Source organism: Hoplias malabaricus, chromosome 4 (assembly GCF_029633855.1).
Source record: "Hoplias malabaricus isolate fHopMal1 chromosome 4, fHopMal1.hap1, whole genome shotgun sequence".
NCBI lineage: Eukaryota > Metazoa > Chordata > Actinopteri > Characiformes > Erythrinidae > Hoplias > Hoplias malabaricus.
Window position 1 is genome coordinate 2,594,331 of NC_089803.1, and position 17,351 is coordinate 2,611,681.

The following is a 17,351-nucleotide window of genomic DNA, read 5'->3' on the forward strand; positions in this document are numbered from 1 at the left end:
TTATCCTACAGATTATAAAGAGATAAAGCAGCAGGTTAATAAAACACTTATGTTAACTTTGCAACATTATTCAATGTGTGAGTACATACCGCCATCTACTGGCAATATGTTGCAACTTTAGTGAAAAGGCCAAGATGTTGTAGAATAACACCTGTACTGGTAAATAAAATCAAGTAAACAAACAAATAAAAAACCCAAAAGCAAATAAACACAAAAATAAAACTCTGTAGATGTAAAAATATGCCGTCTATACATGAAAAAAAAAACCCTCTTTAGATGTAAAATCATGCTGTACACTGAAAATAATAGACATAATAATAGAAATTCTGTAGACATAAAAGAAACACCTCTCAATACAACAACACGCACATACTTTTCGTCTGTACACGTCATATTTTTAGGTGTACAGGCCTTAGGTTTAAGACGATTTTGGACCCAAATGCATGCCATACACATTTTCATTTCCTGTCCACTGTATGGAGTAACCATGTGACTGAAAACAACCTACAGGAATTATCTTCTGTACTGAGGACGCTTTCTCTGTGGGGACTGTCTAATAGGAGAGCAGCTGTTATGATTTTCCAGCCCATCGTTTGAGAGTGGGCGGGTGTTGTGGAGCGGAGTGTGTGTGTGTGAGAGAGAGAGAAAGAGAGAGAGAGAGAGAGAGAGAGAAGCAGGAGGAGAGCTGTGTGTCGGAGAGAAATCAAGACCTGTTTTTACTGAAGGTAAATATGTGTTTAAGATATTTACACCCCGTTTATACCGTGTTTTACTGAAGATAAACGCGTTTAAGATATTTACACCCCGTTTATACAGTGTTTTACTGAAGATAAACGCGTTTAAGATATTTACACCCCGTTTATAGTGTTTTACTGAATATAAACGTGTTTAAGATATTTACACCCCGTTTATACAGTGTTTTACTGAAGATAAACGCGTTTAAGATATTTACACCCCGTTTATACAGTGTTTTACTGAAGATAAACGCGTTTAAGATATTTACACCCCGTTTATACCGTGTTTTACTGAAGATAAACGCGTTTAAGATATTTACACCCCGTTTATACCGTGTTTTACTGAAGATAAATGTGTTTAAGATATTTACACCCCGTTTATACCGTGTTTTACTGAATATAAACGCGTTTAAGATATTTACACCCCGTTTATATCGTCCCAGCTAGCAAAATTTTATCGGCCCACACACGGAATCACGCACGCCGGTGTTGTGGCCGATTCAGTTCCCCGTCCAGTTCATGTTTCTTGAGTCTGCGAGAACGCGCATTCAAGAAATCACCCTGCGCGCGACCGACTGCTACATCTACGGAAGCCGAAACACAACAAAAAGTACTAAATAACGGATAATACAATCCGCTTTGGAAAAAAAAAATAGATTTATGCAGACGTTTCTTAATAGTATTTTGTCTAATACAATTAAAAAAGCTAACGGAATGATTTGTGTGTTTTATTAAGTACAATAAAGACATTTTATGGAGACATTGAAATACGATTTTAATATTTATAAAATGTTAATTGAGAGAATTAAACATTTATGTACGACTTGTAATAGGCATTTACTCAGGGATTATTATCATTAAAATAAAATAAAACACACAAACAAAAATGAGGCTTTCTGTCTGAAGAAATGCAAGATTAAGCAAATCAATCCTGGATATTTCCTACAACGAGAAAATCAAAACATAACATCACAATATTATATTTTTGATACTGTCATTTAAGCTGTCTATGTGGTTTATATTGGGTCCTAACAGTTGTTGATTAACACATAATAAAAATTTGTACTTTTTATTATTATTATTATTTGGAACATATCTGCACTTTATCCAAGAAAACCATCGTATACTGTGCATTTATTTCATGACTGTATTTAAGAAAAAAGGTCAGTGTTTACTATTTTCTATTGATGACCTTCAGCATGATAATGCACCGGTTTTTAGCTGTTGATTATCTATGCTGATAGTCAATATCTACAAAAACATATATATTTCATGTACATTGCAGAATACATGAAGTTTATATATAAAAAAGTCCAAACAAATATTTTAAGTGTCTTACCAAACTTTAATTTAAAAAAAACATTAATTTTTCAAATGGACAGTGGAGCCCTAATATAGCAGTCACCGATTCTGATAGCTGCCGTCAGAATATGTGACTGCACTGAATTCTCCATAAAAAAAATAGTTAAAATCCAATCAAATTTTATCAGATGACTTACCACACTCAAATCTTTTCATCCCAAATGAGACTTTTTGAAAAGAGTGGACAGAGGAACCTTGGCCTACAGGTCACCTGACAACATCTTCCTCTTAATTTCATCACTTTTCAAAAGGAATGTAGTATTGCTTCAATGAAGTGTAAGGGGACCAACAATTATGTCCACATCTGTTTGAGTCTAGTGTATCTTTTTATAAAAAAGTGGAAACCATGTTTCATTTGAAATACTATATATATATATATATATATAGAGAGAGAGAGAGAGAGAGAGAGAGATCTGAGATATAAAAGGAAAACTAGCCAGGATGTTTTCTTTTCTATTTAGCATAACTGTTCTAAAATTCTACAGGTCAATGATTATGATAGCTGCCATCAGAATATGACTTCACTTTTGACACTCATCATCAACAGTCGACTAAGCATGACAAAAAAGTATTTACAGTTATAGAGGGGTCAATCTGTTTTAAATATTAGAAATATTTTCTTTGTTCCTAACTGCAAGCAAAGCAAATGTAGGGCTTTTTTGTGTTTGGGTTTCCCACACAATATAAATGGTACCATCTCTTGCAGTCATCACACTGAATCTGTAAACAGAATTCCCTTGTACATTTACAAAATTTTAGATGTTGTGAGTGTGTAGCCATATAATATAGTTTCTTTAGAGAGATTAGGGCCACAAAGTATTTGATAAACTGCAAAACCTCTTAACCAGACAGTTTTGTTGTCTTGTCCTTTCCTCTTTTTGCCACATTTGCTTTTACTGTCCGATGTTTCTTCTCCACAGTAGTGGCATAGGTCTTTGAGATCATCTGATTAAAATAAGACATATCTCACATCATCATTATAAAACTTATGCCATCACTTATTTTATAGAAAAACAAATACAATTCAAATATAATTATTAAGCAACATAATTTAAAGTTACCTGTCTAACACAGCAGTGTTTGTCATTTTCAAAATGTTTTCCAGCTCAAAAACACTGCAGGAAAAAGTTACAACAGGAATACTCTTGGTAAACATTGTAGCATCACAAAAAAAAGCCACGGAGACAGCTGGCCATATACACATCACACCTAATATGCTGGCCCTGTAATGGATCTGCTGGCCCTAGAATGGACTGTCCATTTTTAATAAGAACTTCTTACCAATATTTGTGAATGGTAAGCCCTAAAAACTTCTGCTCTGATGGGAATTTTATTTCTGTTGTGATTGGCCTATATACTCAATATTATCAGGTTACTATTTTCTTGGATGTAGACTGTTCAATATAGTTATTTTGACCTAATACATGTACACGCAGTTCGGTTTAATATTAGGTTCAGGAGTATTGGAATATAATCTTAAAATTCAATTTTAGAAATACTGCCAAATGAATGTGTGTAAACTGACAGGCATCTCAGAAATATGTGTTTCCTGTTAGATATTGTAAAGTACTGATCATTACTAATTTTATTATTTTATGTAGTAAGGTATTAACTTTCTTAACTAAAAAAATGACTTTCAATTAAATACTATACAAAACCAATTATTGTAACATCAAAAACACTTTAAATTGATGAAGAAAAATAAGCCAAAGAAGAATAAGCTCATTTCAGTATAACACAATGCTTCATGGTAAAAATGAATGTACTAATTCAGTGTATTCATTTTAAAATAGTTTAAAAGTGTTTATGAGATGAATGAGATGCTCGGACAGATTATGTATTCCTGTTGTAAGAAGAATAGCGTTAATGTTCTGATGGATTTAATTCTGAGATGATTCTGCAGTGCTGTAAAGCCTTCGGGTATTTAGTTGTGATAAACTGTATATTTCTGCAGAGAGAAGTGTGAAACGTGTTGAAAACTTAAACTTGGCACTGAAGATGCATTTCTGTGACTGAAACACTGAAATACTGATTTAAAAGGTTAACTAAAATAAATATGAAATGAGTCATTTCCTGTATACACTGATGAGCCAAAAATTAAGCACACCTGTTCTTCAATGATCAGGACCCCCATAGGACGACTATTGGTGAATGATTATGAGCACTGTGACTGCAATGTGATGATATGTTTGTGTGTGTTGTGCTGACATAAGTGTATCAGACAGAATAGTGTTACTGGAGTTTGAACAACAGGGTAAATGGGTAGGTGGACTATAGTGTGATACTGCAGAAATACAAAGTGCATATGGTCACTGTTTTAGAGTTGTGGCTGAACAGTGTATATATTGAGAAAAGGACAAAATTTTACTTAACCTCATAGTTCTCTGGCACCTCAGCGGGATAGCGTGCTTCTCTTCCAAACATCAAAAAGAATGGAGAGAACCGCGTGGTTAATTGCTTCTTTGTGCGTAATCCAAACATGACTGCATCTAGAAACAGGTCCCAGTTGGTGGGTTTCTCATCCACTAACTTGCTCAGAGCCCTGAATATAATACACCGTTTTATAAGTAAATCACAATAAAAGAAACTTTCATTGTTGATCAGGAGAACAGTGATTTCTTGTTTTAGCTTTACATTCTGTATTTTTGGTTTCAGTTACGTATTTCTGTAAAGCTGTTTTAAGCATAATTCATTTTTAGAAAACACTAAACAAATAAAAGGGACATGTTCATCTTTAACAGTCTCTATTTTACCTTTGTATCATGCCGTTGAGTCTCTCTACCAAACTATTCTGACAGCAGCTATCGGAATCGGTGACCTGTAGGGCAAGGTTCCTCTGTCCACTCTTTTTTTTTGTTTTTTGATGAAAATGTGAAAGTTTGGTAAGACACTTAAAATATTTGTTTGGACTTTTTTATATATAAACTTCATGTATTCTGCAATGTACATGAAATATATATGTTTTTGTAGATATTGACTATCAGCATAGATAATCAACAGCTAAAAACCGGTGCATTATCATGCTGAAGGTCATCAATAGAAAATAGTAAACACTGACCTTTTTTCTTAAATACAGTCATGAAATAAATGCACAGTATACGATGGTTTTCTTGGATAAAGTGCAGATATGTTCCAAATAATAATAATAATAAAAAGTACAAATTCTTATTATGTGTTAATCAACAACTGTTAGGACCCAATATAAACCACATAGACAGCTTAAATGACAGTATCAAAAATATAATATTGTGATGTTATGTTTTGATTTTCTGCTTAATCTTGCATTTCTTCAGACAGAAAGCCTGCTGTCGTGGCTTGTAAAAACATTAATGTCTGTTTAAATACACGCAGTTGTGTTCATTAAGCTTGTTGAATGCAGCATGGCAAAAAACGAAGCGGTTCGTCCTGGTGCTCCGTCCTGGCTTACGCTGTCTGCGTAAAGCGCTCCTGCACGTGAACAGAAACGGCGAGAGAGCGCCCCTGAGGTCACAGAATTCGGTGTAACACCGGCACGCGGAGTCGGCACTGTCTCGGCCGTGATGTACAGTATCCGTAGAGTGGGCCGATAGTTCTGACCCGAGTCTGGGCAGAGTTTCCCAGGCCGAGTGTTGTGGCTGAGGCGCGGCTCAAATGACTCGGTCCTAGTCCGGCAACCCATAACTAAATCGCGATAACCGGACCACGGCCGAGTTTGAGCCAGAAGCACGCCATTAGTTCCAGACGCGGCCCAGATCTGGCTCATTATCGGCTGTGATAGTTTATTTCTATACGCCGCACGCACACACACACACACACACACACACACACACACCACCCTTCCTTCCCTCAGAAAAGGGTACAATCAGGATCATGGTGAAATTACCGCTTTATTAAATAACTTGCACTCTCAGAAAAAAGGTACATTATTGGTCACTAAAGGTACAGGTGTTTAAAAGTCCAGTTTTGTTCCTTAAAGGTACATTGCATTCTCTTCTCCAGAGGGAGAGATACATGTTTGTAGTATTTAATTATAGAGATCTCTTATAACAAAAAACATAATAAAAGTCCTGGAGATGAAACAGGGCGTATGAAATCAACAGATTTTAAAATCTACAGTTATAATATAATCATGTTCCCTAATTAAATGTACAAATATGTACAATTGAGGGTACCACCACAATTAAAACATATCTGACAATGTAATATCAGTAAGTGTGCTTTTCATACAACCTTGAAACAATGGAAACATACAGCAACTGCCATGTATACAAATAGTACATAAAACCAATAAATAGAAAATTCATTTGTAACTGGCATTGAAATTTGAAATTGGCAGTGTCATGATTTCCTAAATCCAATTAACATTCATATTATTGGTTTTACACCCTAAGAACAGCCATTTACATTCAGTCTTTTCTTTAAAAATATACTGTGCTAAGGCCATATAACAAATCGCTTAAAGTTCACCCGTAGGTTTGGAAAAGAAAAAAAAAAGGTCAGAAGCATATTTTAAAACAGTTTGAGTTTCCTCAAAAGTGTGGAAGTACACATTTGACACTTATTTATGGCATACATCAGTTCCATCAACAGTTTGCAAGCTGTACTCCTTGTTGAATTCCTGCTCTATAATTAAACATATAGAGGTTATGTACATGTTCTGTTCTCTTCAATACTTTTTCTTTAAAAACATTTAATGAAAAACTGTAAACTGCTTATTCATGCAAATTCATTAACTACAGAACTTCAAATGTAAAAGATTATCAGGTTATGGTACAAACGATTATACAACTGATGCTAAAAATCTCATCTAAATACCTTAAATTAACCTCCTATCTGCTTTTCTCCCTGCCCACCTGCATTTTTCACTGCCCCACTAGTTTTCTTACTGCAGTCCATCGTTACATAATTACATAAAGAAAATGAATTAGTTCATGTTCATAGTTAATTTTGAAAACATTAACTAACTTCACAGCTCCAAAAATAAACTACTTCACATGCTTTTGTTTATTTTTTTCTCTCAGTAAATAGGCTTCTACCGTTTTCAATATAACCTCCTTAAACCCATTAATCCCTAGCCCAAAATCACTGCTACTCCCTGACAAAGGATTAGTGAATGTGGAATTATATATTTAAAACATTACATTACACAAAAAAACAACACTGAGATTGAGAATGTATTTTAACCTACTTAGCTAGTACCTTAATGTGTTTAAGCAGTTTTATTTCTTATTTTATTTCTTATATTGAGGGAAGCGGTTCTGTGACATAAAAACCCACAAAAATGCTCACATCGTCTTGTAAAATACGCCATCAAACCACATAATTACTCAAATTAAAATACTCATGTATGAGCGATTGTCATGTCATTTAAATGTTTTCTATGTCAGAGGGGGAAAAAAGAGCTAGCTAGAGTTAAACAGGTTCGCTAAAGTTTGTCATTTGAAAAAATAACGGTTCAATATTACGTATGTAACATATAGCAGTTTAAAGAATAACGTACATAACATTAACGATGTTAACTACATTTGGGCGATACCACAATACTTGTGTATATGAAAATATAAGGTTAAATTGAAATACTTACGGGATGAAGCTGTTCCCTGAGGCCGGTGAGAGCTGCTCGCGCCGCGGTCACAGAAAAGAGCGCGAATCTTCATCGTCTTCTTCTTCTGTGTTTTTACAGCGGTTCACTTCTGTCACCTTCCGTTTTCTCATTCAGAGTTCATTCATTTTAAAGCTGTAGTATTAAAAAAATTAAATAACAATTTTCTCCCTTCAGCACCGCACCGTCTCCTTATTAACCCTATTTATCATAATCATTTCTGTCGTTCGTGTCCCAGTCATTACATCTATATTCTAAAATATTACAGAGCTTACCGATAACTGTAGGGCATTTAACAAGTTAAAATAGTGATTCTATTTATTTAACATTTATTACATCTTTTTCCAGACAGTTACCAGTATTGTCTTTTATTTTTAGACGTGGGCCACATACGATTAATACGCAGTATTTAATAAAATGCTCTGATCAGTGTAGTGTGCTAACTGCAATGGCAATCTCCTCGCCAGCCGAGAGTGCCAAAGTGCAGCTGCAATTGGGCCATATACAGGGAGCCGCATTCACGCAGAGACGGCAGGCAGCCGACAGTGCCGAGCCTGAGCCAGAATCGGCTCAGATCTACATTGCTAGCTGGGATTACACATGATAGAATGTGTGGGGAAATTGCGCATATGGCTTAATTAATTTGACATTATCTCTTCATTTTCAAAGAGTACATGTTCAGTAGATATTATCTCTTTATTTTCAGAGTCTCAAAAATGTGAAAGGCTCACTGAAGACACAATATAACAGACTATTAATATTCGGACGATGAAGAAATTTTACTGTGGAAGTTACCCTATGAACATAGCACTGGACATGATAAAATGTGTGGAAATTTTACACATGGCTTAATTCATTTGACATTATCTCTTTATTTTCTAAGAGTTTCGAAAATCTGAGAGGCTCACTGAAGACACAATATAACAGACTATTAATATCCTAAAGATGAAGAAATTATACTGTGGAATGTTTTTTATAATGGCCCTATAAACATAGCATTGGAGATGATAGAATATGTAGAAATTGCACTTTTGACTAAATTCATTGGATATTATTTCTTTAGTTTCAAAGCGTCTTAAAAATCTGAAAGGCCCACTATACACAATATAACAGACTATTAGTACCGTGAAGGTGAAGATATTTTACTGTGGAAATTTTGCATAATGGTCCTATAAACATAGTACTGGACACTATAAAATGTGTGGAAATTGTGCATGTGGCTTAATTCATTTGACGTTATCTTTTTATTTTCTAAGAGTCTCAAAAATCTGAAAGGCCCACTGAAAACACAATTTAACAGACTATTAATACCCTGAGGATGAAGAAATTTTACTGTAGAATTTTGATATAAAATGCACAATTTCCCCACACATTCTCTCATGTCCAATGCTAGGTTCACAGGGCAATTAAAAAACAAAATCCACAGTATAATTTCTTCATCTTTAGGATATTAATAGTCTATTATGTTGTGTCTTCAGTGAGCCTTTCACATTTTTGAGACTCTGAAAATAAAGAGATAATATCCACTGAATTAAGCTAAACGTGTAATTTAACCATGTTATGGAAGGTGTGTTCGTACTTTGCCATCTAGCGGCGACAGAATGCAACTATTTGGTGGAACAGAGAATACGAAACTGGCGAATACTGAAGATAAATGTGTTTAAGATATTTACACCTATAATAGATTTGTAAAAAAAGAAAACAAAATAAATTTACCATTAGTGTGAATTCTCTCAAAATTATGGTCTATTAAACACATTTATATGTTTCATTTTTCTTTATAAGAGCTGTTGTGTATATATATATATAATTTATTGTTTTTTATTTTATTTATTTATTTATTTTGAAAATGTCATTTGTCACCTTAATGTAGTATGCTAGTTCCATGTTTGAGACTGAACTACAATTCCCTGTAGTGCACACACGCAACTGCAAAAGCTTCCGTTTTCCTTTTTGTCCTTACACGCTTCCCTTACTCCCAGTAGCGTTTGTGCATTGCTGGAGGTAAGTCGTGTAAGAGAAGCTTTGCGTAAAATTTCGTATTTTACATGTAATAATTCAGTGGATTGTTGGTATTATACAAAAAGTATAATATCAGTTATAGCATTTACTTGCTCTGTCTTGATTAGTATTAACGCATTTTGTATCGAAATGTTTGCTTGAATTCCTCTACGGATTTGTAAGCGGGCGGCGGCATGTTTTTATTTTGGCGCCAATTTCCCTCCGCTGAACAATGAGTTCTAAAGAGCGTTTAAACTTTAATTCCTTTCTCCCATTTTTGTAGATATTTACACCCCGTTTATACCGTGTTTTACTGAAGATAAACGTGTTTAAGATGTTTACACCCCGTTTATACCGTGTTTTACTGAAGATAAACGCGTTTAAGATGTTTACACACCGTTTATACCGTGTTTTACTGAAGATAAACGTGTTTAAGATATTTACACCCCGTTTATACCGTGTTTTACTGAAGATAAACGCGTTTAAGATATTTACACCCCGTTTATACCGTGTTTTACTGAAGATAAACGCGTTTAAGATGTTTACACCCCGTTTATACCGTGTTTTACTGAAGATAAACGTGTTTAAGATATTTACACCCCGTTTATACCGTGTTTTACTGAAGATAAACGCGTTTAAGATGTTTACACCCCGTTTATACCGTGTTTTACTGAAGATAAACGCGTTTAAGATGTTTACACACCGTTTATACCGTGTTTTACTGAAGATAAACGTGTTTAAGATATTTACACCCCGTTTATACCGTGTTTTACTGAAGATAAACGCGTTTAAGATGTTTACACACCGTTTATACCGTGTTTTACTGAAGATAAACGCGTTTAAGATATTTACACCCCGTTTATACCGTGTTTTACTGAAGATAAACGCGTTTAAGATGTTTACACACCGTTTATACCGTGTTTTACTGAAGATAAACGCGTTTAAGATGTTTACACACCGTTTATACCGTGTTTTACTGAAGATAAACGTGTTTAAGATGTTTACACCCCGTTTATACCGTGTTTTACTGAAGATAAACGCGTTTAAGATGTTTACACACCGTTTATACCGTGTTTTACTGAAGATAAACGTGTTTAAGATATTTACACCCCGTTTATACCGTGTTTTACTGAAGATAAACGTGTTTAAGATATTTACACCCCGTTTATACCGTGTTTTACTGAAGATAAACGCGTTTAAGATGTTTACACCCCGTTTATACCGTGTTTTACTGAAGATAAACGCGTTTAAGATGTTTACACACCGTTTATACCGGGTTTTACTGAAGATAAACGTGTTTAAGATATTTACACCCCGTTTATACCGGGTTTTACTGAAGATAAACGCGTTTAAGATGTTTACACACCGTTTATACCGTGTTTTACTGAAGATAAACGTGTTTAAGATATTTACACCCCGTTTATACCGTGTTTTACTGAAGATAAACGTGTTTAAGATATTTACACCCCGTTTATACCGTGTTTTACTGAAGATAAACGCGTTTAAGATGTTTACACCCCGTTTATACCGTGTTTTACTGAAGATAAACGCGTTTAAGATGTTTACACACCGTTTATACCGTGTTTTACTGAAGATAAACGTGTTTAAGATATTTACACCCCGTTTATACCGTGTTTTACTGAAGATAAACGCGTTTAAGATATTTACACCCCGTTTATACCGTGTTTTACTGAAGATAAACGTGTTTAAGATGTTTACACACCGTTTATACCGTGTTTTACTGAAGATAAACGCGTTTAAGATGTTTACACACCGTTTATACCGTGTTTTACTGAAGATAAACGCGTTTAAGATGTTTACACCCCGTTTATACCGTGTTTTACTGAAGATAAACGCGTTTAAGATGTTTACACACCGTTTATACCGTGTTTTACTGAAGATAAACGCGTTTAAGATGTTTACACACCGTTTATACCGTGTTTTACTGAAGATAAACGCGTTTAAGATGTTTACACACCGTTTATACCGTGTTTTACTGAAGATAAACGCGTTTAAGATGTTTACACCCCGTTTATACCGTGTTTTACTGAAGATAAACGCGTTTAAGGTATTTACACCACGTTTATACCGTGTTTTACTGAAGATAAACGCGTTTAAGGTATTTACACCACGTTTATACCGTGTTTTACTGAAGATAAACGCGTTTAAGGTATTTACACCACGTTTATACCGTGCTTTACTGAAGATAAACGCGTTTAAGATATTTACACCACGTTTATACCGTGTTTTACTGAAGATAAACGCGTTTAAGATATTTACACCACGTTTATACCGTGTTTTACTGAAGATAAACGCGTTTAAGATATTTACACCACGTTTATACCGTGCTTTACTGAAGATAAACGCGTTTAAGATATTTACACCACGTTTATACCGTGCTTTACTGAAGATAAACGCGTTTAAGATATTTACACCACGTTTATACCGTGCTTTACTGAAGATAAACGCGTTTAAGATATTTACACCCCGTTTATACCGTGTTTTACTGAAGACAAACGCGTTTAAGATATTTACACCCCGTTTATACCGTGTTTTACTGAAGACAAATGCGTTTAAGATATTTACACCCCGTTTATACCGTGTTTTACTGAAGATAAACGCGTTTAAGATGTTTACACCCCGTTTATACCGTGTTTTACTGAAGATAAACGCGTTTAAGATGTTTACACCCCGTTTATACCGTGTTTTACTGAAGACAAATGCGTTTAAGATATTTACACCCCGTTTATACCGTGCTTTACTGAAGATAAATGCGTTTAAGATATTTGCACCCCGTTTATACTGTGTTTTACTGAAGATAAACGTGTTTAAGATGTTTACACTCCGTTTATACCGTGTTTTACTGAAGACAAATGCGTTTAAGATGTTTACACCCCGTTTATACCGTGTTTTACTGAAGATAAACGTGTTTAAGATATTTACACCCCGTTTATACCGTGTTTTACTGAAGATAAACGCGTTTAAGATATTTACACTCCGTTTATACCGTGTTTTACTGAAGATAAACGCGTTTAAGATATTTACACCCCGTTTATACCGTGTTTTACTGAAGATAAACGCGTTTAAGATATTTACACCACGTTTATACCGTGTTTTACTGAAGATAAATGCGTTTAAGATATTTACACCCCGTTTATACCGTGTTTTACTGAAGATAAACGCGTTTAAGATATTTACACCACGTTTATACCGTGTTTTACTGAAGATAAACGCGTTTAAGATATTTACACCACGTTTATACAGTGTTTTACTGAAGACAAATGCGTTTAAGATATTTACACCACGTTTATACCGTGTTTTACTGAAGATAAATGCGTTTAAGATATTTACACCCCGTTTATACCGTGTTTTACTGAAGACAAATGCGTTTAAGATATTTACACCCCGTTTATACCATGCTTTCTTAAGATAAATGCGTTTAAGGTATTTACACCCCGTTTATACCGTGTTTTACTGAAGACAAATGCGTTTAAGATATTTACACCACGTTTATACCGTGTTTTACTGAAGACAAATGCGTTTAAGATATTTACACCCCGTTTATACCGTGTTTTACTGAAGACAATATACCTGGGCAATTAATCGAAATTCACATTTAGAATTTCTAACAGACATATTCTTGTCTATATTAGTTATATTGATTATTTTTATTTTTGTTGTGTTCATTTACTCTTTTAAAACCACACCACCAAGCTGTAGTCATATGATTCTGCCCATATCGGCCATATGGACGCACCCTAAATGCCAAATCAGACCAAGTGACTCGAGCAGCTAGTGTGTGGTTTTGAACATGCAGTGTTTTGAGTGTAATTAAGGCGACACGGAACAAAAAGATGTTAAGTGTAAACAAGCTCCTAGCGACATTAGAAAAAAAAAACATATTTAATACTGGAGAATATTTGCAGCACAAGCCTCATCACTAAACTGAGGGTCAAAAATACAAATTGATCATTAATTGCAATCGTGGTAAAATGTACAGTTAATTGTGATATTGATTTGAACTTATATTGCCCAGCCCTAGATGTTGCTCTATTCCTGCACCATGAGTTGTCAACACTGACTTATTTTTTGCTGTTTCAGTAGCAGTACTTAAGGTAGAACTCACTACAAATTCAGGAGAATATTGGTCACCAGCAGAGAGCCATGGGAGAGTGAATTTAGCTAATTTATCTTTGTTTTTTTTATTGTCTTCCAGGACAGAAGACCATCTCTTTGGATACATTCTCTGGCTCCTGTTGTTCAAGACAGTTCGAGAGTTTTTCCACAGGTGCATCAAGAAACATTTCCAAGTGGAATATAACACAATGTTGACATCAGGAGGGATTAAATGTGAGGATATGGAGGACAGCAGCTCCAGTTCTCAGGAAACATCCTTGGATACTCCCCACACTCGTACATCCAACAGGAAATTTCAGACAAGTGAAAAGAAATGGAAAATACATGACTGTGGAGAGTGTGGGAATAGCTTTACTGGACAGGGTAGTCTCCAAAAACTCCAGTGCATTCACACAGGAGAGAAACCGTATCCCTGTTCAGAGTGTGGGATGAGTTTTACTGTACTGGGTTATCTCAAAAAACACCTGCGCATTCACACAGGAGAGAAACCATATCAATGTTCAGATTGTGGGAAGAGTTTTTTTGAACAGGGTCATCTCAAAAAACACCTGCGCATTCACACAGGAGAGAAACCGTATCAATGTTCAGAGTGTGGGAAGAGTTTTACTGTACTGGGTTATCTCAAAACACACCAGCGCATTCACACAGGAGAGAAACCGTATCACTGTTCAGAGTGTGGGAAGAGTTTTATTGAACAGGGTCATCTCAAAAAACACAAGCGCATTCACACAGGAGAGAAACCATATCAATGTTCAGAGTGTGGGAAGAGTTTTATTGAACAGGGTCATCTCAAAAAACACAAGCGCATTCACACAGGAGAGAAACCGTATCACTGTTCAGAGTGTGGGAAGAGTTTTACTGTACTGGGTAATCTCAAAACACACCAGCGCGTTCACACAGGAGAGAAACCATATCAATGTTCAGAATGTGGGAAGAGTTTTACTGAACAGGGTAATCTCAAAACACACCAGCGCGTTCACACAGGAGAGAAACCGTATCACTGCTCCGAGTGTGGGAAGAGTTTTACTCACCAGCTTAGTCTCAAAAAACACCAGCACATTCACACAGGAGAGAAACCGTATCACTGTTCAGTGTCTGGGAAGAGTTTTACTGAACATAGTAGTCTCCAAGCACACCAGCGCATTCACACAGGAGAGAAACCGTATCACTGTTCGGAGTGTGGGATGAGTTTTACTGTACAGAGTAGTCTCCAAAAACACCAGCGTATTCACACAGGAGAGAAACCGTATCTCTGTTCGGAGTGTGGGATGAGTTTTGCTGCACTGGGTAGTCTCAAAACACATCAGCGCATTCACACAGGAAAGAAACCATATCAATGTTCAGAGTGTGGGAAGAGTTTTACTGTACAGAGTAGTCTCCAAAAACACCAGCGTATTCACACAGGAGAGAAACCGTATCAATGTTCAGAGTGTGGGAAGAGTTTTACTGTACAGGGTAGTCTCCAGACACACCAGCGCATTCACACAGGAGAGAAACCGTATCACTGTTCAGAGTGTGAGATGAGTTTTACTCAACAGGGTCATCTGCAAAGACACCAGCGCATTCACACAGGAGAGAAACCATATCAATGTTCAGAGTGTGGGAAGAGTTATTCTCAACAGATGAGTCTCAAAATACACCAGCGCATTCACAGAGGAGAGAAACCGTAACACTTCAGATTGTGGGAAGAGTTTTACTCACCAGAGTTCTGTCCGGAAACATCACTGCGTTTGCCCAGAACCAGAAAAACTGTAATGCTTGGAAATTTGGAGATGTGTGATACCAGATTCCATGGACTTTTATTTTTATTTTCAAGGCGTGATCTCAGAATTAATTATTACAGGTCCTATTTACCCTCTCATTCACACTGTCGTTGTGTTTCACTGCGCTCCAAATAGAGACAATACAACTCCGTATTGAGCTTCTACTGCCCATCTGCCCCCCATCACCATTCCTCCCTATTTCTGGGGCTGGACTGTATACCCTTGGAAGGGGAAAGATCAGTGTTGGTGGAGCTTTTAGTCTCACGGGGCACAGGAGTCATGGGGCTGTGCTACCAGGACCTCAGCACACATCCAGACAGACTGTTTTCCTCATTCTGATCGCCATGAAGGACATGCCTGTTTATCACTTATCAAGCTCACAACCAGTTGAATTATACTGATTTGGTCTATTTCCATATTGTGTCTATTTCTATAGTAGAGTCACTCAGGTGATATTACAGTGTCCTGAGTACAAACATTATAATAATGTGTATCTTGCTCTAAAGATTGCCATCCTATGATCATCTGATGACTCTCTGGACTCTCACTGAAAATGAACATGAAGGATGGTATTCCCAGAATCCTCAGCAGTATCACATGACCACCTCCACTTATCTGAGATATTTTCACTGTTCCAAATCTCCTGAATATTAATCACCAGATGTTTCCCCTTCATGCTCATTAGACAGAGTATTGCCTTATCTGTGCATTCAGAGCTTTTCTATTGTTTCTGATTTTCTCTCTTTGGATTTGCCCTTTGGATCTGTTTGTATTTTTGGTTTGACTTCAGACATTTATGTTTATGCTTTTAGTTTGCACTCTGTAGGATATTAAACAGCTTTTAATCCACAAGCGTCACTTGAGTTATCTTTTGATATCATGACAAATTAATCTATGTTTAAAGGTCGCAAGGACACAGCCTGTTTGTTACTTTATTGCGTGGATATTCACAAACACCATTCTCAGTTGTAAATGATAGAAGACATTTTATTGAAAATCATGAAATTAAATGTTTTTAAATTATAAAATAAGGAATTGGATATAAATATAAGTAATAATGTAGATACCACAGTGGAAGGAGTAATTTTTGAGGCTTTTTCAAAGGTCAAAAAATGAAAATGAAAATTGACACAGGCCTCCCACTTGTTGCAATACCACAACTTATAATTTTCATAGAACATGGGTTTGGGAGTGGATCAGGAGCTCCATAGCGCCCCCAAATGCAGACAATTGTCTGGTTGAAGCTTATCATTGATCTCATCACCAAACAAATATCACTAAGTTTTATCCTAAAGCAGGTCTACTGGAGTTAGGACAATTCAGGATATTTCAGTCTCATTGTCTCTATAGTGCCACCTATGTTTAAATGCATATTTGACACCTCTGGAATATACAGGTGCTGGTCATAAAATTAAAATATCATGAAAAAGTTTATTTCAGTAATTCCATTCAAAAAAATTTGATTTGTATATTATACTCATTCATTACACACACTTATATATTTCAAATGTTTATTTCTTTTAATTTGGTGATTATAACTGACAACTAATGAAAACCCCCAAAAATCTCTGAAAATTAGAATATTACTTAAGACCAATACAAAAAGAGTATTTTTAGAAATGCTGGCCAACTGAAAATATGAACATGAAAAGTATGAGCATGTACAGCACTCAATACTTAGTTGGGGCTCCTTTTGCCTGAAATTACTGCAGCAATGCGGGTGGAATGGAGTTGATCAGTCTGTGGCACTGCTCAGGTGTTATGAGAGCCCAG

At 35.8% G+C, this 17,351-nt stretch overlaps 1 pseudogene; it reads left to right on the plus strand.

Annotated features, from left to right (window-relative positions):
- The first annotated feature begins 626 nt into the window (after positions 1–626).
- On the plus strand, positions 627–16,358 carry LOC136694234 (zinc finger protein 665-like; annotated as a pseudogene).
- Positions 16,359–17,351: the final 993 nt, after the last annotated feature.